This window comes from Moschus berezovskii, chromosome 12 (genome assembly GCF_049115385.1).
Source record: "Moschus berezovskii isolate FMDL1 chromosome 12, NW_MosBer_1.0, whole genome shotgun sequence".
Classification (NCBI taxonomy): Eukaryota; Metazoa; Chordata; class Mammalia; order Artiodactyla; family Moschidae; genus Moschus; species Moschus berezovskii.
The window spans coordinates 24,732,546-24,755,395 of record NC_142471.1 but is presented as its reverse complement, the minus strand read 5'-3'; the positions used below and the strand labels follow the sequence as shown (position 1 = coordinate 24,755,395).

The following is a 22,850-nucleotide window of genomic DNA, read 5'->3' as shown; positions in this document are numbered from 1 at the left end:
AGGCTTCCAGAGTTCTTGAACAGTTTAAGGAACAAGAGAGATACTGGACTCCCTGCCAGTGTGGCAGTTGGGAAGTATTTTTAATTTGAAAATTAATGGATAGGACTTATTTTTTGTCCCAAACTACCGAAGTGGTTGCTACTATTAGCACATATATACATGTATTTTATATATTTGACATCATAGCATATATTGTTTTATAAATAGCTAAGTTCTATAAAAGTTTCTTTTTTCTTTTTCTAAGATGTCATGACCTGAGAAGGTTATATATATTTTACTGTGGTCTTGTGCTTAGCAGTTTTAAAGATATAGCTTAGATCAATAAACATATGTTAATGAAAAAATATAAAGTTTTGTAATTCCGTATCATTCTTGCATATTTTTCATCTTTGTCAGCCTGTATCCATTAGTATTTTTAAAAGACCAAGCTAAAAATTTTATCTATAATAGTCATCCTTGGTAATTATTCTTAATTTTAATTACTTGTTTTACATTGGTGCCTTAGTTTATATCATATAATCTTGTGTTTGTGCACATACTTAGCTAAAATAATATATTGATTGTTGATCCTCTTAATTGCATTCTTCCAGCAGCAGCAGCAGTGGGAAATATAGGAGCATGTTTATTATGATCTTAGGGTAGGAAATAATTTCTTAAGTAGGACCCTCAAAGCATAAGCAATAAAGTAAAAGACAAGAAAGTAAACTATTTAATTACATTAATATAAAAACTTTCTTTGTGAAAAAATCACATAAAAGAAGATAAATGAAAGATACCAACTGAGAGGATATATTAATATTTACAAATCGGCCTATAGAATGGATGGCATTGTTGTTCCCCTTTTCCTTCCCATGCATCTATGTCCTTTGCCATTGACATTGTGGTTCTTCCCACTAGAGACAGAATATATTTCCCTGTACTTGAAACTTGGTTAGTATTAGACTTGGTTGTGTGGTTTGCTTTGCCCATTGAAAGGTGGGGATAGAGGCAGAGTTCTTGTTTGAAGCTTATATTTTAAGACCCATTGTATTTCCAACTGTTCTAATATTTTTGTTGTTGCCATGGGAAAAACAGGGTTCTGGTAGCCTCCTTGTCCGAGGAGGATGAGAAACACGTGGAGTAGGTCTGGAGTACAGCTTGGAGTAAGCCAGCGAGGCCCATCCTGGCCAACTCCCAGCCAACCTGAAAATGTACAAGACATAATGTTGTTTTATGCCACTGAATTTTAGGATAGTTTCTCATGTAGAATTATTATGGAAATAGCTGACTTATAGACATATTCACCTGAAATTATCTGAAGAACTCCTAAAAAAGTAATGAGGAAAAGAATAATCTTAATAGGGAAATGGGTCTATGATAAGTGAAAAAGTAATTCACAGATGAGAAAATTGAAATGACCAATACATAGGTGAAAAGATGTTTAGCTTGTTTCACTGGTTATCATCAGGTAAATATAGATTGAATCAATGATGAGACAGTTTATCACACCTATTACGTTCCGTTCCGTCGCTCAGTCATGTCCGACACTTTGCGACCCCGTGGACTGTAGCCTACCAGGCTTCTCCGTCCACGGGATTCTCCAGGCAAGAATACTGGAGTGGGTTACCGGTTCCTTCTCCAGGGGATCTTCCCGACCCAGGGATCGAACCCGGGTCTCCTGCATTGGAGGCAGACGCTTTAACCTCTGAGCCACCAGGGAAGCCCATCACACCTATTAGATTGGCAAAAATTAATGTCTGGCAATAGCCTAGTATCTGTAAGGATATGAAAAAAGCAGGACTTTTATATATATAGATGGTGGAATGCTTAAGAATACAAAGAGAGTGACTTCCCTGGTGGTCCAGTTGTTTAGACTACAGGCTTCCACTGCAGGGGACATGGGTTCAATCCCTGGTTGGGAAACTAAGATCCTTCATGCATGTAGCATGGCCAAAAGAAAAAAAACACCAAGAAAGGGTCTTTGCTATTTTGCTCTATTGCTGTATTAAGCAGGGAGAGGATATTTTCAAGGAATATAATTGACAAAGGATTATATATAGAATTTATAGAGAAGTTTTGGAAATTATTAAGGAAAAATAGGCAACCTAGGAGAAAAATTGGTAAAAAATATAGATAAACAATTCACAAAAAGGAGTATTGAATGGCTAGCTAATCAACCTAAAACAGATCACTAATTACATTGGTAATCAGAAATGAAAATTAAAATGACAGTGAGATCAACTTTGTACCTCTCATGGTGGCAGAAGTTGAAATGTCATGCAGTCTCTTGTTTTGATAAGGAGGTGGGGGACACATGTGAATCCATGTGGTCTGCTGCTAATATTATTTTGGATACCAATTTGGTAATATTTGTTGAAATTGAGTACTCACATGCATTCTGACCCAGAAATTCTGCTTCTGAATTGTATTACTTGCTGGTGCTGCCATAACAAATTACAACATGATGGGAGCCTTAAACAACAGAAATTTATTTTCTCATAATTTGAAGGCTAGAAGTCTAAGATCAAGGTATCAGTAGATGTGTGTGTGTGTGTATGTTTTCCTAAGGCTTCTCTCCTTGACTTGCAAATGGCCATGTTTTTTCGCATATCCTTATATGGCCATTCCTCTGTAGGTATCTGTGTCCGCACCTCTCTTCTTAAAAGGATACCACTTATATTGAATTGGGCTTCTCTGGTTGTTCAGATGGTAAAGAATCTGCCTGCAATGCAGGAGACGCGGGTTCAATCTCTGGGTTGGGAAGATCCCCTGGAGAAGGGAATGGCTACCCACTCCAGTATTTTAGCCTGGAGAATTCCATGGACAGAGGAGCTAGCAGGCTACACTCTATGGAGTTGCAAAGACTCAGACATGACTGAGTGACTAAATTTTTTGTTGAATTAAGGCCCATCATAATGGCCTCATTTTACTTAATCACATCACTAAAGACCCTGTTTCCTATAAAACCATATTCTGAAGTACAGAGGATTGGGATATAAACATGAATTTAGGTGAGGACACAATTCAACCCACAGCAGAACACATACATATATGTGTGTATACACATACACACACACATATATGAAATATATATATATGTATATATATAAATTATATAGAGGGATTCTTGCAGAGGTACACAGAGACTTGTATGAGAATGTTTATTATAACATTGTTTCCTACAGTAAACAGCTGGAAACTACCTAAACATACTTGAATAGGCATATGGTCAGATAAAATACATTATAAATGCATCTGATGCAAAATAAAATACAAAATAGAATGCTACAAATGCAAAATAAAAGAACTAAATCAATTATATTAATTGAGAACTCCTCTTTTTCTCAAATAATAAGAAATCTATAGATGAGTTCAAAGCTGATAACATCAATGACTCAAGCTCTTTCTGTAGTTCTGCTCTGTCATCTTTCCTCCTCAGGTTTGCAGTAAGACGCTTGGTGTCTAGGCTTTATACCACAGATAACGGAAGGAAGGGAGAAGGGCCATGGCAACGCTGCTTTACCTTTTTATAGGTAAAGCAAGAGTTGACATCTCATTCTGTCATATGCCATTCTGAGTTGCAAAGAATGCTGGGAAATCTAGTCTTGTTGGTTTCCATAGCAGTGAAAGGCAAGGGGGAGATGAGACTACGTGTTGAATGAGCTAAGCTGCAATTATAGTTCAACATCAGTAGTTCATGACGGAGAAGGCAATGGCAAGCCACTCCAGTACTCTTGCCTGGAAAATCCCATGGATGGAGGAGCCTGGTAGGCTGCAGTCCGTGGGGTCGCTAAGGGTCGGACACGACTGAAGTGACTTAGCAGCAGCAGCAGTTCATGAAAATGTCATGTTAAGAGGAGAAATTGAGAGAGAGAGAGAGAGATTGAGAAGTAGAAAGAGATGGGAATTACAATACTGTTTGTGTAAATTAAAAAATCCACGCACACATAAGGTGATATATTGTTGTAAAGATACGTATCATTATAAAGATAAATATCACATGTAAAAAAAGCCCCAGAAAGTTGATTGGGAAACTGCCAACACTAACTACTACAGATTGGATGCCTAACAGAAGGAGGGGGTGGAATGGAACTGAGACTGAAGGATACAGCAACGATAACAACAACAACCACCCCAGGCTTTTCACACCAGTTCCATGAGTTGAACTTTAACAGAGGAGCGTGATTGATTGGGTCAGTCTAATTTTTTGTATTCAGGATCTGGGAGGAATAAAGCTGGGATGAGTCATGTGGCCTGTGTGGGTTATTCAGATTATTGGGGAGGGTTAATTGTGCGTGCGTGCTAAGTTGCTTCATTCATGTCAGACTCTTTGAGACTCTGTGGACTGTAGCCCACCAGGCTCCTATATCCATGAGATTCTCCAGACAAGAATACTGGAGTGTGTTGCCATGCCCTCTTCCAGGGGATCTACCAGACCCAGGGATCAGATCCATGTCTCTTACGTATCCTGTGCAGGTGTGGGCAGGGTTATTTAGAGCCAAAAAAATGTGACTCACTATATAATGACTGAGTTTAATTATTTTTCTTTACTCTGTGATAAGCACCATTCTTTTCACTACAGTTGAAGGAGTGATAGGAATGGTGTTACAGTTTAAGTTTAGGGATGATAGCAGTTCTTTTTTAGATAATTTGATGGAGGAGCCTGATAGGCTTCAGTCCATGGGGTTGCTAAGAGTCAGACACAACTGAGCGACTTCACTTTCATTTTTCACTTTCATGCATTGGAGAAGGAAATGGCAACCCACTCCAGTATTCTTGCCTGGAGAATCCCAGGGATGGGGGAGCCTGGTGGGCTGCCGTCTGTGGGGTTGCACAGAGTCGGACACGACTGAAGCGACTTAGCAATAGCAGGGATATTTTAAGTTTTGAAAATTTTGTACATATTTTGTACATTTTTTTGTACTTATTTTGGTACATGTTTTTTGTACAATGTATTTTTGTACATATTTTTCCTTGTGTTCCATAATACAAAATTAGTAAGAGTTGACTTTTAGAGGGTCAGTGAGAGCATGAGTAAAATAAATATGGCTACTTGGTAGTGAAATCCATCATGCTCTAGTCTTCTGTTATTATCTTTGGAAACGGAGAGTGGGAGAAAGGATTTCCTTCTTCTCTCTCTAATATAGTCCTCAGTGACTGACTGGCTCCCTTCTCTGGAATGAAGCAAATTGGCACAATTCCATGTCTTATGGGAACAAGACACAGAAGTTTATTTATTTTATTCTTTTTAAGCTTACTGTCATTCTTTTGGTTTTAGTTTTGTATTCTATTCTTAAAACATCTCATACTCAATCCTCTAGATAACATACATAATTAATTAATATGTGTTAGTATGTTTTGCTTTTATTAAACATTTGTTACAACTTTGGAAGCAGCTCTTAAGCACTTCCATTTTAAGACCATGATTCCTTATTACTTAATTATAAATTATTAACATGGATGGGGTAGAAATGGTGAAATGGATTTAATTTGTAAATAAAAATGTGTGAATTTAATGACTCTTCACCAATTTTTAAATCAGATGGGCAATCTACTTCTTATCTCTCACAGTAGTTTTATAAGATTCAATGGTATTTGGATTTGGAAAAGTAGAATTCCACAATGAGAAATTTATCTTCCACAAAATAATAATAACTGACTAATGAATTAATACTGTAATTAGTACTTCATTGGATTCTATGAGTAATTTTATAAGTAATTACCTTTTATACCAACTTTATAGGTCTCATCTCACATGAAGAAACCGGGGTAAATGGGAGTCAGTGTGAATAAGACCAAGCAGAGTAAAGCAGAGCTTGAATCTGAAGTTTGTCTTGCCTTTCTGCCTATGTTTTTCATTACTTCCCTTCTTTTCCTACCCTTAGTGGGTTCTTGATGCCTTATCTGTCTCTACTCAGCCATGAGAGAGCTCTTGTCTCATAGTTTAAGGCATAACACAAATGCATAGTTATCATATCTTGATTTTTCTCCTGAGTTGCAGGATTCTGAATTTATAGCTGCCGATGGGAATACCCATTTGCACATGCTACTCATACCCCAAACTCACTATGCCTACTGTAGTCAGAGTAGAGCTTGCTCTAGATTTGCTCATTGGTATGAATATTATGTTATGAGCCATATGTTATGAGTATATGTTACTGCAATAGGGAGGTAATACGTTGTTTTCAAGATAGACTATATAAAGAGTGTATAAAAAATTAAAATAGAGCATAAACTATATGGAGGCATTTTTGTTTAAAGTAAGAAGGATTATTTTAAATAAGTAGTATCTATTGACTAGTCATTCAGTCTCCCTCCCTACCAAAGCATTATTGTTTAAAAAGCTTTTTTTTTTTTTTAGCCACAAGTAGAATCTAACAAGGACTTTACATGTAGGTGCTTAAGGCACCTGGAAAAAACAGAAATCATTAAATGAGACATAGTTCAGGAGTGCCTGTGTCAGGGAATGAAACTCAGGGTTGGAAGCTGAGAACAGAAAGAAAAAATTAGTTATCTGTATATTCTAAAATGTGTGGGTGATAGGTGAAAAGGATAAGCAAATTACTGGCAAAACAGACTTTTCAGTTTCCTTATGGATGCTTTCTTCTAAGTTAATTTGAGAAATAATTGTAAGTGTTGATTTTGTATTATAGAGAATATATCAGTTTAGAAAATTAAAGTTACAAAATTTTATGAAAAAACCAATAACAGTTAGGATGTCATTATTTCCAAATGTGAAATATAATTTTTACATGGCCACCATGATAACTATATGAGGAAAGAAACAACCATATTCAGATGTTAAAAGTGATTTTATAGAGTGAAGAACCCAAAAGTTGCTTTCATTATAAGGAATAGAATTCTCTTTTCAAGAAATTGCAATTTCCTATTTTGTATTGGGACTGAGTTATTATTTCTCTTCTCTTTGGAAAATTTAATTCTTTAGTATAAAGGATATGTCACTAGTGGCAAGCCTACGAACCTAAGAAGAGAGATCATTTTGAGCCTCTGCTGCTGCTAAGTCACTTCAGTCGTGTTCGACTCTGTGTGACCCCATAGACGGAAGCCCACCAGGCTCCCCCATCCCTGGGATTCTCCAGGCAAGAACACTGGAGTGGGTTGCCATTTCCTTCTCCAATGTGTGAAAGTGAAAAGTAAAAGTGAAGTCACTCAGTCGTGTCCGACCCTTAGCGACCCCACAGACTGCAGCCTACCAGGCTCCTCCGTCCATGGGATTTTCTAGGCAAGAGTACTGGAATGGCTTGCCATTGCCTTCTCCGTCTGAGCCTCTAGATCTGTCTTATTTTTGCCATTGTTAATAGTAGACTTGATGTTTGTGATAATAGCTTTAGAGAAGCATGGAAAATTTGTATCTTTGGTTAAGATAAATTTGTGGTAGTTAATGATTTTAGCTGGGTCTGCTCAGTCGTGTCTGACTCTTTTGAGACCCCATGGACTGTATCCCGCCAGGGTCCTCTGTCCATAGGATTACCCTGGCAAGATAGGGAGTGGGTTGCCATTTGCTTCTCTAGGGGATCTTCTCGACTCAGGGATTGAACCATGTCTCCTGTGGCTCATGCATTGGCAGGAGGATTCTTTACCACTGAGCCACCTGGGAAGCTGGATTTTAATTAATTATATAGTAAAGTCTTTATTTTTAGAATAAATCAGGCAAATCAGTGTCCCTGCTTTTCCAAACTGAAGTGGGTATTAAGTTGTGAAATAATTTGTAGCTTGTGTGAGGACTTTGTTACAGTCATAACATTGCATGCTCATGAGAAATAATGCAGTGATAACAGGAAATGTATCTTCTAAAATTACTTTATAGCTCCTATTATAAAATGGAAAGTTAGCAAATATTAAACAAGGCAATTAGAAAATACTAAATGGTTTACAAATATATGTAATTTTGAAGAAAAATTATTTTGCTTTATAGTGCAGTTTATTTTTATATTTTGGAATTTGTTTTTGGATTTTCTAATGGAGCTTGGAAACTTTACATATAGTTTTTGTTTGCTTTTTTGTCCCAGAAAATCTAGAGTTGTAAAAAGTCATCCTGATGATTGAACCTAATTCTGATGTATCTGATTGAATTGATAGAGGAGGAAATAATGTAACAAAATAATTTGTCACAGATGAGAATAAAAACTAATATGGGCAAATACAGTGGGATATTGCTAGACACAATATTATCAATAGGCAAAGTTGAGATGGTGTGCTTCAGTTCCTAGTTCAAGTATAAAAACAAATGTCATTGGACTCAATACTGTGGCCTTTCAGGATGAGATGATACCCTCTGCTGGCTAAATGTGGGATTGCGTTTAAAAATGAATGGCTTTTATTGGGTGTTGTGTAAAAGGATTGAGCAGTGCAGAATATTGTAAGATAATATAGGAAAAATTATAAATGTGAATAATGAGGTCAATGTATCACTGAAATAAATATTTTCCCAAGTGAAACTAATATGGAAATACCCATAATTGAAATTTCCTAACCTGATGATTTATTTTTTAACCATGAAAGTAGGTCAAAGGAAGCACAGCATAGGCAAAATACATAAATCTCCTTACCTCCATTTTCAATAACAATTTTGAATAATCCAAGCTATTTAAATTACTTTTATTACTTACTGTTGTAACAGTGACTGGCAAATATCTCGAGGTGAGATAAGAACTGCTTTTCTCAGGACTTCCCTGGTGGTCCAATAACTAGGATTCCATGCTTCCAATGCAGGGGGCATGGGTTCCATCTCTGGTCCGGGAACTAAGACTCCTCAAGGTGTGGTCAGAAAAAAAACAAACCCTACCCTGAGAACTGCTTTTCTCTGGGTACCCTGACCTAATTTCTGTTAAAAATAATTAAAATATTCTTAAGTAATTTGGAAGTTCGATAAGTACATGGAATTACCATATAGCATGTTTGTTTTAAATTTTTTTCTATATTTTATTTTTTTAACTTTTAATTTTATATTGGAGTACAGTTGATTAACAACGTTGTGATAGTTTCAGGTGTACAGCAAAGTGATTCAGTCGTACATGTACATATATCTATTCTTTTTCAAATTCTTTTCCCATTTAGGTTGTTACATAATACTGAACAAAATTCCCTGGCTATTATGTAGGTCCTTTAGGTCGTCCATTTAAAATATATTTTAAATTCTAAAAGTCACTTTGGAATTTACAGTGTTCGGGGCACTTGATGACATGAAAAGTTATATTTAAAAGCTTGTATTACACAATATGTCATTATTTCATTGCAAACTTGAAAAATATAATTTCAATCTGATTCTGCTGTTTAATATTGCCTTTCACTGGTATGTTGCTTTAAGAGCACCCATCCCCCTTTCTTGTTTGAGCCACTGTGTCCTGTCAGTCATCCTGAAATACACTAGGGTACTTGTCAGGCTGTTTGCTTACAAATGCATCATAAGCCAAATTGTGAGCCATGATAGTGGCACTGAATTTCTAAACACAAGAAATTGCTTAGACAGTTGGTTTAGTATCTGTGTATGGGCAATACTCTGTCCTGCAGTAGGTGAGTGAAGTGTCAAACTTTTTAAAATCAAACTTCGCTTTAAGGCAAATCCTAATTATAGGTTATATGTTACTTGGTTAGATAACTTTGGGGGAAATTAAAAGATACTATTTCTATAAAATGGGATGAATAGAAACTACTGTATTGTGTATTTATTACTTTTATAACTAATTTCCTTTTAATAGCACTAAACTCTAAACTACTTTATGAAAACTCCAGCTTTATAAATATCTACTTTTCCAAGTAGATTAGCAGTCATTTCCGTTTTAAATAGAAATGTGATTCTCTTACATACTTTTTCTTTCACATCAATTGAGGCAGACTCAGCTGAGCAGAGGCTCAGTTCTGTTATTTGAAGTATTTATTAATGGCTTTAAAAATAGCGGTAAAACAAATTCTCATGTGCCAATGCCCAAGTTATAGTAGTCTTATATCAAAGCATTAAAAAATTCCTATTAGCTGAACTATTACTGTTTGAGTAACTGTATATAAGACACTGGAAGCTTTACATTCTTTAGCCATAAAAGTTATGCAGCAAGCAGGCTCTTTGTGCAGACAATTTAATTTCTATATGAAGCTCTAAAGTTGTACATGGATACTTTTCCAGTATTTTCTGTATGTAGCCTCAATATTTTAAAAAGAGAATTAATAAAAGTAAAAATATAGGAACTTGTGGATTTTGATACTTGTGTGTTTAATACGGTAGAAAATAGTTAAGAGGCTGCAAGGACTTGAAGTTTTAAGGCTTTATCTAGGGTAAACAAGAAGAGATTGCTTTTACTGATACATAGAATGATTATTCGGAGAAGGCAATGGCAAGCCACTCCAGTACTCTTGCCTAGAAAATCCCATGGACAGAGGAGCCTGTTAGGCTGCAGTCCATGGGGTCGCTACAAGTCAGACATGACTGAGCGACTTCACTTTCACTTTTCACTTTCACACATTGGAGAAGGAAATGGCAACCCACTCCAGTGTTCTTGCCTGGAGAATCCCAGGGATGGGGGAGCCTGGTGGGCTGCCATCTATGGGGCCGCACAGAATCGGACATGACTGAAGTGACTTAGCAGCAGCAGCAGCAGAATGATTATTTATTCCTTACCTTGTTCTGGAAAGGATTCAAAGTGACTTACAAGGCTATTTGAAATTCAAGAAAGGAGAAATTAAAAGTGGGATGAAAGTAGAAAGAAAAATAAGCATGAGATATATAATAGAGCCAGGAATAAGACTGAGCTGCCGCAGTTCTTAATTATGGTTTTATGACACTGGTGTATGGTGGATTGATGGGAGAGAAAATATAGGCTTATATATAGAAGTCTTACGGGGGACTTTCATGCAAACTAGCTGTCTTCCTTACCAAAGGTGACAGTGAAGAGTGGGGAAAGTATGCTGGATGTGAATATTAAATATGCTTTAAATATCACTTGTGTTTTGGTGGAAAAAAAGTAGAGAACTGCTGCCCTTTTAGCCCACACACTGATTTATGTAGGCATAAGTGTGGCTCTAAGTTTTCTAGGAGCAGAAAGGAATTTGGTCTGTTACTTAATTCAGAAGAAAGATTAAAGAGGCTTAGTTGTTTGGAAACAACAAGAAGTTGTTTAAATAAGGTCATATATCTACATATTAGAACAGATACAATCAAGCTAATGTTAAAATAAAATATATTTGGCAATTTTGTATGAATCTAGTCCTGGTGTTTAAAATTTTTTTGGAATAGGTTTTTATAAATGAGATTAGTTACTTTCCTTCCTTCACTCAATTTGGTTATAAATTTAACTTGAATTTCAGCTTCTGTTAGGTCAAAATTAACTAGATCCATTTAACTTGGAAAAAAGTTGTTGGGTAGGAAGAAGGACTTCAGAGGTATGACTTTTTAATGTGCTTTGATCTTCAAATACTCAAAAACCAACTACTGTGTTGAAGACTCTGGGCTCTGTCTTGCATACCATGCTAAACCCAGCCTGTAAAAGTGAATAAGCTTAGAAGTTCACTGCTTTCACCCAATAGTATTGAAAAAGGACAAAAGTGTAGCAGTTAACATTTTGTAAAGGATCTTTCAGTGATATCTTCAGATATTCAATTAACATGGTGAGTCAGGGACAATTTGGCTCCCTTTTTTATTCCATTGTTAAAAATAAATAAGAAATGGTTATCTTTTACAAAAAGCACTACAGAGACAAAATACTCAAAGCTTTTTTTTTTTTTTGGTACTTTTGTAAACATATATGCAGGTTGACTTTGAGTTCTGTAACACATCAGCTGCATGACATGACATTGTGGATAACCTGGACACACAGGTTTGAAACCTGGGAAGCAAGCTTAAGATATTAAGTAGGGTTTTGTTGTCGTTTAGTCACTAAGTCGTGTTTGATTCTTTGCAGCCCCACAGACTGTAGCCCGCCAGTCTCCTCTATCCATGGAGATTCTCCAGGCAAGAATACTGGAATGGGTTGCCATTTCTTTTTCCAGGGGATCTTCCCGATCTAGGAATTGAACCTGTGTCTCCTGAAGTTCCTGCTTGACAGATGAATTCTTTACCACTGTCTCCACCTGGGAAGCCCAAAGCAGATTTATGCTAAGTTGTTTCAGTCCTGTCCAACTCTTTGTGACCCCATGGACTGTAGCCCGCCAGGCTCCTCTGTCCATGGGATTTTCCAGAAAAGAATACTGGAGTGGGTTGAAGGTTTTGGCATCAAGTAAACTGAGTGATCACCAGAGTGGTCACGGATGCTTAAGGAAAACAAATTAGCTTTTGAAAACATTAATTCAGAGATCCTAGTGAGAAATCTGCTAACTGCTTATAGAGTCAATGGATATCAATAGGAATCTGTAATTATATAGTAACTGAAGTAATCTGGAAATATTTTCAGTGTCAGTGAGGTAAGAGATGAACAGAAAAGATTTTTTAAAAGTTAGATTTATTAAGGAAAAATTTACATACATTAAATTTACTTTTTTTAAGTTTACAGTTTGATGAATTCTGACAATTATGCACAATCATATAACACCACCATAATCAAATAGAACATTTCTATTTGACTCAATCCAAAAAGTTACCTGTTTTATGCATAGGTATTCAGTGATTTCAGCACCATTTGTTGAAAAGACTATCTTTTTTTCTATTGAGTTACTGTGATATCTTTGTTGAAAGTCAAGTGTCCATTTAATATTATGTCTAATACATGAGCCTGGGTTGTCTCACTTTTGGTAATGTTAAGATTGATCAGTGTATTCATGCACTGTAAGCCTGATTCTCATAGTTCCCTGTTAATCAGTCACCTAATGATTTTAGACTTCATACTGGTAATTCCTGTATAGTCTATTATTTTTTAAGGGTTTGTAAATGGTGACTTTATCATTCTATAATTCTTTTTTAAATGCTTACATTTTTGTTTTTTAGATTTTTTTGTTTTTATTTTTAAAAATTTTGGCTGTGTCAAGTCTTCATTGTGTCACATGGGCTTTTTTCTCCAGTTGCTGCGAATTGACTTCTCTTGTTGCAAAGCACGGACTTTGAAGTGCATGTGTTCAGTAGTTGTGGTGTGTGGGCTTAGTTGCTCAGTGGTATGTTGGATCTTAGTTCCATGACCAGGGATCAAACCCATGTCCCCTGCATCGGAAGGTGGACTCCTAACCACTGGATTGCCAGGGAAGTCCCCTATTTATTAGTTTTATCAGTTGGGATCATTTATAAAGAAGAACGCTTCCCTTACTATTTCATTAGTCAGAAGTATAGTTCATACCAGGAAATCAGGAAAATACTTGATTATTTCCCAATATTTACCCATTTTCAGAAAAATAAGATGGTGTTCTAGCAACTTTGAAAGGTGACCAATGAGTTTTTGTTTTTGAATTTTTATATGTTGGATATATTTCAGTGTATTGTAATTTTTATTCTTTTCTCAAATTTTCTGATTTTTGGCCACTGAGAACCCCTTTAAATTGTTTACTTAGCCTTTTGATTGGCTTTCCTGGTTGGTCAGTGATAAAAAATCTGCCTTCCAAAACAGGAGACGTGGGTATGATCCCTGGGTCAGGAGGATCCCTGGGAGAAGGAAATGACAACCCACTCCAGCATTCTTGCCTGGAAAATCCCATGGATAGAAGAGCCTGATGGCCTATAGTCCATGGAGTCGTAAAATAGTCAGACACAATTTAGTGATGAAACAACAAGAATCTTTGGACAAAACCCAAGTGAACCTTGATTCCTAGCTCAAGATGTTCTAGGCTCATTTTGTACATTTCCTGCACCAGATCTTCGATCAGCCTTTTCACCAAGGACCTAGGTCCTTTTAGTGGAAAATAGTATTTAGGGAACACAAACTGTGCACCAGATTACCCTTGCTGCCTAGTTTTTTTTTTTTTGGATGGGTGTAAATACATACAAAAAGAAGTAGATATTTTTTAGGAAAGGAAACATATATAATGAGATCATACTGATGGCTCCCATTTAAAATAAAGTTAATTTAAATTTTTTTATTTTACATTTGCATCTTTTTTCTTTATATTGAAGTATAGTTGATTTACAGTATTATATTAATTTCAGGTGTACAACATAGTGACTCAAAATTTTTTATGGATTATACTCCATTTGTAGTTATTGTAAAATATTGGCTATATTTTCTGTGCTGTAAAATGTATCCTTGTAGCCCATTTACAGGGCAGGAGCCCTCCCCTGTTAGCCCTGGTAACCACTAGTTTGTTCTCTATATCTGTGACTCTGTTTCTTTTTCATTTTAGTCACTATTTTGTTTTATTTTTTAGATTCCACATATAAATGATAACATACAGCATTTGTCTTTGTATGTCTTATTTCACTATGCAGAGTACTCTCTAAGTCCATCCATGTTGTTGCAATTAGCAAAATTTCATTTTTTATGGCTAAATTCTTTTGAATATCTATAGCACATCTTTAGGGACTTCCCTGGTGGCTCAGATGGTAAAGCATCTGCCAACAATGCAGGAGACCTGGGTTCAATCCCTGGGTTGGGAAGATCTTCTGGAGAAGCACATGGCAACCCACTCCAGTACTCTTGCCTGGAAAATCCCATGGACGGTGGAATCTGGTAGGCTATACAGTCCATGGGGTCACAAAAGTTGGACACGGCTGAGCAACTTCACTTTCACTTTTAGCACATCTTTATCTGTTCATCTGTTGATGGACACATAGGTTGCCACACAAAGGAAATAGTCCTGAATATTCTGCCAATATCTTGGCAATTGTAAATAATTCTGCTATGAACTTTGAAATACATTCAGTGTAGTTGCTCAGTCGTATCTGACTATTTGAGAACCCATGGACTGCCGCACACCAGGCTTCCCTGTCCATCACCAGTTCCTGGAGGTTACTCAAACTCATATCCATATAGTCAGTGATGTCATCTAACCATTTCATCCTCTGTTGTCCCCTTCTTCTCCTGCCCTCAATCTTTCTCAGAATCAAGGTCTTTTCCAATGAGTTAGTTCTTCGTATCAGGTGGCCAAAGTTTTGGAGCTTCAGCTTCAGCATCAGTCCTCAGGACTGATTTCCTTTAGGATTGATTGGTTGATCTCTTTGCAGTTCAAGGTACTCTCAAGAGTCTTCTCTAACACCACAGTTCAAAAGCATCAATTCTTTGGTGCTCACCTTTCTTTATAGTCCAACTCTCACATCTGTACATGACTTCTGGAAAAATCATAGCTTTGACTAGACAGACCTTAGTTGGTAAAGTAATGTCTCTGCTTTTTAATATACTGTCTAGGTTGGTCACAGCTTTTTTTCCAAGGAGCAAGTGTCTTTTAATTTCATGGCTGCAGTCATCATCTGCAGTGATTTTGGAGCCCAAGAAAAGTCTGTCACTGTTTCCGTTGTTTTCCCATCTATTTGCCATGAAGTGATGGTACCGGATGCCATGATCTTCGTTTTTTGAATGTTGAGTTTTAAGCCAGCGTTTTCACTCTCCTCTTTCACTTTCATCAAGAGTCTCTTCAGTTCCTCTTAGTTTTCTGCTATAAGGATGGTGTCATCTGTATATCTGAGGTTATTGATATTTTTCCTGGCAAACTTGATTTCAGCTTGCTTGTGTTTCATCCAGCCTGGCATTTTGCATGATGTATTCTGCATATAAGTTAAATAAACAAGGTGACAATATACAGCCTTGATGTACTCCTTTCCCGATTTGGAACCAGTCCTTTGTTCCATGTCCTGTTCTAACTTTTGCTTCTTGACCTGCATATAGATTTCTCAGGAGACAGGTAAGGTGGTCTGATATGATGAACCAGAGATCAAATTGCCAGCATCTGTTGGATCCTGGAAAAAGCAAGAGAGTTCCAGAAAAACATCTACTTCTGTTTTATTGACTATGTCAAAGCCTTTAACTATGTGGATCACAACGAACTGCATAAAATTCTTCAAGAGATGGGAATATCAGACCACCTTACCTGCCTCCTGAGAAATCTGTATGCAGGTCAAGGAGCAGTGGTTACAACCGGACATGGAACAATGGACTGGTTTCAGATTGGGAAAGGAGACTGGCAAAGCTGTATATTGTCACCCTTATATGCAGAGTTCATCATGTGAAATGTTGGGCTGGATGAAGCACAAGCTGGAATCAAGATTTCTGGGAGAAATATCAATAACCTCAGATATGCTGATGATACAACCCTTATGTCAGAAAGTGAAGAGAACTAAAGAGCCTCTTGATGAAAGTGAAAGAGGAGAGTGAAAAAGCTGGCTTAAAACTCAGCATTCAAAAAAGATCGTGGCATCTGGTCCCATCATTTCATGGCAAATAGATGGGGAAACAATGAAAACAGTGAGAGACTTTATTTTCTTGGGCTCCAAAATCACTGCAGATGGTGACTGCAGCCATGGAATTAAAAGATACTTGCTCCATGGAAGAACAAGCTATGACCAACCTAGACAGCATATTAAAAAGCAGAGACGTTACTTTGCCAATAAAACTCTAACTTTTTTACAATTTTCTTATGTAAAAGTACTGTGCTATAAACACTGTTTTGAACCTTGCTTTCGTTTTTCACTATAAAAGATCACCCCATATTAGCATATGGAGAGAACTTCCTCCCTCCGTCTTACGGCTAGGTTGTATTTGTTTGTGTGGATATACCGTACATAGTGTCCTCTTCCTTCCTTCCTTTGTTTCCTCTCCTTTAAAAAATATTGCTGCAAAGAATTGCCTTGGGCATATATTAGATTTAAAAAATTTTAATAGTTACTCTCACAGATTTTCTGAAAGGTATATATTTTTAAAAATTGAAGTATAGTTGATTTGCAAATGTTATGTTATAGTTTTCATTTTGGGGATAGATTTCCAGAAGTGAGATCACTGGTCAAAGGCTATATATATATTGCAAATTCACCCCCTGTAGGAAGAACATTTTGCATAATCACACTCAATTTATGAGGGGGTCTGACACTACAGCTTTACTAACATAGGTTCTTATCTAAATTTTGGATATTTGCCAATCTGCGAGGTGAGAAATTGTATCTCAGGGTAGGTTGAATGTGTATTTTTTTGATAATGAACAAGGTTGGGCAGCTTTTTATATACTTAAGGGATATTTGCCTATTTTTCCTTGAATGAGAGATTTTTTAAAATTACACTCATCTTTAAACAGTATCTATTGATTCCTTGCTGGGAAAGATGAGGAAAGATGAGTATTTGAGTTTTTCCATCTATTTTGATATGTGATTTTACTCTATCTTTCCTAATGCACTCTCTGTCCATGTATATTGTATGCTTCTAATGTTACTTTTTGCCTTTTCATTTTCATTCCAATCCCAAAGAAAGGCAATGCCAAACAATGTTCAAACTATCACACAATTGCACTCATCTCACATGCTAGCAAAGTAATGCTCAAAATTCTCCAAGCCAGGCTTCAACATTACCTGAATTGTGAACTTCCAGATGTTCAAGCTGGATTTAGAAAAGGCAGAGGAACAGGAGATCAAATTGCCAGCATCTGTTGGATCATAGTAAAAGCAAGAGAGTTCGAGAAAAACATCTACTTCTGCTTTATTGACTATGCCAAAGCCTTTGACCATGTGGATCATAACAAACTGTGGAAAATTCTTCAAGAGATAGGAATATCAGACCACCTTAACCTGCATCCTGAGAAATCTATATTGAGGTCAAGAAGCAAAAGTTAGAACAGGACATGGAACAATGGACTGGTTCCAAATTGGGAAAGGGAAAGAAGTAGGTCAAGGTTGTATATTGTCACCCTACTTATTTAGCTTATATGCAGAGTACATCGTGTGAAATGCCGGGCTGGATGAAGCACAAGTTGGAATCAAGATTGCTGGGAGAAATATCAATAACCTCAGATATGCAGATGACACCATCCATATAGCAGAAAGCGAAGAGGAACTGAAGAGATTCTTGATGAAAATGAAAGAGGAGAGTGAAAACGCTGGCTTAAAACTCAACATTCAAAATATGAAGATCATGGCATCCGGTCCTATCACTTCATGGCAAATAGATGGGGAAACAGTGGAAACAGTGACAGACTTTATTTTTCTGGGCTCCAAAATAACTGCAGATGATAACTGCAGCCATGAAATTAAAAGATGCTTGTTCCTTGGAAGAAAAGCTATGACCAACCTAGACAGCATATTAAAAAGCAGAGACATTACTTTGCTGACAAAGGTCTGTCTAGTCAAAGGAGTGGTTTTTCCAGTAGTCATGTATGGATGAGAGAGTTGGACCATAAAGCTGAGCTCTGAAGAATTGATGCTTTTGAACTGTGGTGCTGGAGTCTTGAGAATGCATTGGACTGCAAGGAGATCCACCCAATCAATCCTAAAGGAAATCAGTGCTGAATATTTGTTGGGAGGACTGATGTTGAAGCTGAAGCTCCAGTACAATGGTCACCTAATGTGAAGAACTGACTCATTGGGAAAAGACCCTGATGCTGAGAAAGATTAAAGGGAGGAGGAGTAGGGGACGACAGAGGATGAGACTGTTGGATGGCATCACCGGCTTGATGGATATGAATTTGAGCAAGCTCCAGGAGTTGGTAATGGATAGGGAAGCCTGGTGTGCTGCGGTCCATGGGGTGGTAAAGAGTCACACGTGACTGAGCAACTGAACTGAAGTGAAAATGTTACTTTTATCCTTGTAGTGTTTCACTGTTTTATTTTTTATGTTTATTTATCTATTTGGATACATTGGATTTTAGTTGCAGCATGTGGGATCTTTGTTGTGTCGTTTGGGATCCTTTGTTGTCCTGCGTAGATTCTTACATTGTGGTGCGAGGGCTCAGTAGTTGTGGTGCCTGGGTTTAGTTGTCCTGTGGCATGTGGGATCTTCATTCCCCGACCAGAGACTGAACCCATGTCCCCTGCATTGCGAGCCGGATTCTTAACCACTGAACTACTAGGGAAGACCCTGTAGTGTTTCGTTTTCTGCTTCTATTTGTTTTTTGAGTTCTTCTAGTTTGTATTCCCTATGATCTTTTGCCTCTTTTTTGAATTTTGTAACTCTTCTTTGCGTTCTTTTTAAAAGTGAGGACATTTTGTAAACATGTGTGTATCTTTGTGTGTGTGTATTTGAGTCCTCATAGGAACACATATGTGAAATATGTTCACATATTTCACATGTGAACAAGGTTATGCTCAAAATCCTTCAAACTAGGTTTCAGCAGTGCCTGAACTGAGAACTTAGAGGTGTACAAGCTGAGTTTTGAAGAGGCAGAGGGATCAGAGATCAAAATACCAACATTTGTTGCATCATGGAGAAAGCAAGGGAATTCCAGAAAAACATCTGCTTCATTGACTGTGCTAAAGTCTGGATCACAAACTGTGGAAAGTTCTTAAAGAGAAGGGAGTACCAGACCACCTTGCCTGGCTCCTGAGAAACCTGTATGTGGGTCAAGAAGCAATAGTTAGAACCGGACATGGAAAAACTGACTGGTTCCAAATTGGGAAAGGAATACATCAAGGCTGTATGTTGTCACCTGCTTATTTAACTAATATACAGAGTACATTATGTGAAATGCTGAACTGGTTAAATCACAAGCTGAAATCAAGATTTCCATGAGAAATATCAGTAATCTCAGATATGCAGATGATAGCACTCTAATGGCAGACAGTGAAGAGGAACTAAAAAGCCTCTTGGTGAGGGTGAAAGAGGAGAGTGATAAAACTGGTTTGACACTCAATATTAAAAAGGCTAAGATCATGGCATTTGGTCCCATCAAATAGAATGGGAAAAAGTGGAAGAAATGACAGATTTTATTTTCTTGGGCTCTAAAACCCACTGCAGACAGTGACTACAACCATGAAAACAGAATATACTTGCTCCTTGGAAGGAAAGCTATGACAAACCTAGAGAGCATATTAAAAAGCAGAGGCATCACTTTGCCGACAAAGGTCCGTATAGTCAAAGCTATAGTGTTTCTGGTAGTCATGTACAGATGTGAGAGTTGGACCATAAAGAAGGCTGAGTGTTGAAGAACAGATGCTTTCAAGTTGTGATGCTGGAGAAGACTTGAGAGTCCCTCTGACTGCAAGGAGATCAAACCAGTCAATCCTAAAGGAAATCAACCCTGAATATTCTTTGGAAGGTTTGTTGCTGAACTGAAGCTCAAATGCTTTGGCCACCTGATATGAAGAGTCAACTCACTAGAAAAGACTCTAATGCTGGAAAAGATTGAAGGCAAACAGAGAAGGGGGCAATGGAGGATGAGATGATTAGATAGGATCAATAGACAAGAATTTGCACAGACTCCAGGAGACAGTGGAGGGCAGAGGAGCCTGGTGTGCTGCAGTCCATGAGCTTGCAAAGAGTTGGATATGACTTAGCAACTGAAAAACAACAACAAATAACTATTTCACTGAGTTCTTCCTCTGTTTCCTTCATTAATCCTTATTTGCATGCATTTTTTTGGATTCTCTCCTCTTTTGTTTCTCTCTCTTTCTTTCTTTCATTTATTTGTAAGTTTGGATAATGATAAGTTTCCCTGAAGACAGAGGTTTAATTTTGGGTTTTCCTGTCTTCCATCAGTTTTGATGGGAGGAAGTGACATAAACATGTCTCTATTCTACTATATATTATAATAAATCCTAGGAGACGGTAGGATGATGATGATTCTCTTAGAGATATGTATAGGGTGCAGAGTAAAGCATTGCTTACTTCCTCTATGAGTGTGTATGTGCTTATGTGTGTGTGTGTTTATTAAGATGTAAAGAAGATTGTTTGAGCTGAAGTTGGGATGATGAGCAAACATTTACTGAGTAGATATTAGGAGGATTTGGAGAAGGAAATGGCAACCCACTCCAGTGTTCTTGCCTGGAGAATCCCAGGGATGGGGGAGCCTGGTGGGCTTCCGTCTATGGGGTCACACAGAGTCGGACACGACTGAAGTGACTTAGCAGCAGCATTAGGAGGATTATTCCAGACAAAGGGGACAGAATGAATAGAAATTTAGGGCCATGAGAGAGTATGGTCCATTTAGAGAAGTTCAAGTTCTTTAGCATGGATGGAGTACAGGGAGGCAGTGGGTCAAAGAAAAAGAAAAAGCTGGAGAGATAGGGAAGACCAAATTGCCTCAATTTAGTCAGGGGAGCCTAAACTCTGTTGTGTTCAGAAGAAGAATATTTGACAGTTGATAGTTTTAATCAGGGGATTAGTGTAACATTATCTTATTTTATATTAAAGAGATCACTTTGGGAATAGTTTGGAGGGTGAATTGGAGGTTGTGAAAAACTAGAAGGGAGATCAGTTAGGGTATCATTGGAAAGTCTAAGTAAGTCTAACCATGGTTTGAACTAAGTGCCAATGTGAATAGGGAGGAAATGGCCAATATAAGAAGAGGTAAGGGAATAGAAGTTGTGTAAGTTTTCCACTAATCTGATATGAAGAGAGAGGCAAAGTGAAAGAAAATATTTGGAGATGACCTTCAAATTACTGGGTTGGATGCAAGCTCCCATTATGTGATGATGTAATTAATCCAGATAAGAACTAAAGATGGTTGTAACAGGTTTTGGGGACAAGATCATGGAGTTCAGTTTTGTGGTGCCTGTGAGACGTCCTAGTGGGTAGTGGATTTAGGGGCTCTAAAGCTTAGGTGAGAGGTCTGGACAGTTGAATCAGAGGTTCTAAGTTGAATCGCAACTCCAGGGTGATATTGTTCTGAAAGAACAATGTAATGTGAGCAATGGGTAGGATGTAAGGAGTGGAACTTGGGGTAAGACCTGTAGTTAACAGGAGTTAGCAGATAAGGTACTCTTGCCTGGAAAATCGCATAGACAGAGGAGCCTGGTAGTCTGCAGTCCATGGGGTTGTGAAGAGTTGGACATGACTAAGCGACTTCACTTTCACTTTTCATTCCCATGCATTGGAGAAGGCAATGGCAACCCACTCCAGTACTCTTGCTTGGGAAATCCCATGGGCTGCTGTCTCTGTGGTCGCACAGAGTTGAACACGACTAAAGCAACTTACCAGCTTAGCAGCAGATAAGGAGGGCTTCCCAGGTGACACTCCTGCCAATGCAGGAGACGTAAGACACAGGTTTGATCCCTGGGTCAGGAAGATTACCTGGAGGAGGGCATGGCCATCCACTCCAGTATTCTTGCCTGGAGAATCCCATGGACAGAAGAACCTGGCGGGTTATGATCTATGGGGTCACACAGAGTCAGACATGACTGAAGTGACTTAGAGTGCACACACACACGTAGATAAGGAAGAGCTAGCAAAAGACACTGGGGAAGAATGGTCAGAAGGCATCCATAGGAGAAATTATTTTATTTACTACAGAAAAAATACTATGTGGGATTAGAAATAGTTAAATATGGCTAACAGGTATTTAGTCAGAGTTCTTGGAGAAAATTTTAAAAAGTAGTAGCAAAATGGTAGGCTTGGATGGTTAGACTGACGATTCTGGCACAGACATTTTTTTTGCCTCAAAAAGTGACATTTGTTCAAAGAGTCAAAGAAAAAAGAAAAATGGCAAGATGTCCATCCCTTGGTTCCCTTCCCTCCTCACTTCTGCTGCTCTTTGGCCCCCTCCAAGGTTTGACCCCTGGCTGGTGCTAGGTAGCACAACACCCCCCGTCATGTGAGGTCAGCAACATTAAGGGGCATCTCCTCAGTGGAGGTGTTGCAGAAGGTCTTGATGTCTCAAAGAGTCCTCTTGTCTTCTCTCACCATGTAAACAACCATACTCTTATGGCCGAAACATCCACCATGAGCAGTTCTGTGGATGTAGTTTTCTCTATTGGCCGGGAAGTCATAGTTGATGACTAAGGAAACTTGCTGTACATCGATGCCTCTGGCCTATGTCGAGAAAGAAAGGAGCTTCAGTGTGTGAATGAGAAAGCACAAGTCTATCCAGAATTA

At 37.8% G+C, this 22,850-nt stretch overlaps 1 protein-coding gene across 2 annotated transcripts in view; it reads left to right on the top strand.

Annotated features, from left to right (window-relative positions):
* CTNNA3 (catenin alpha 3) overlaps positions 1-22,850 on the top strand; it is a 1,978,275-nt gene that overhangs the window by 21,004 nt on the left and 1,934,421 nt on the right. The window contains exon 1 of one of the 2 annotated variants that reach the window (XM_055425630.2): positions 9,395-9,513. The exons of the other annotated variant lie outside the window; for it this stretch is intronic. The gene's annotated coding sequence lies outside the window, so the exon portion shown is untranslated. Of the gene's footprint in view, positions 1-9,394; positions 9,514-22,850 lie in introns of those variants that run through there. 2 annotated transcript variants of the gene reach the window in all.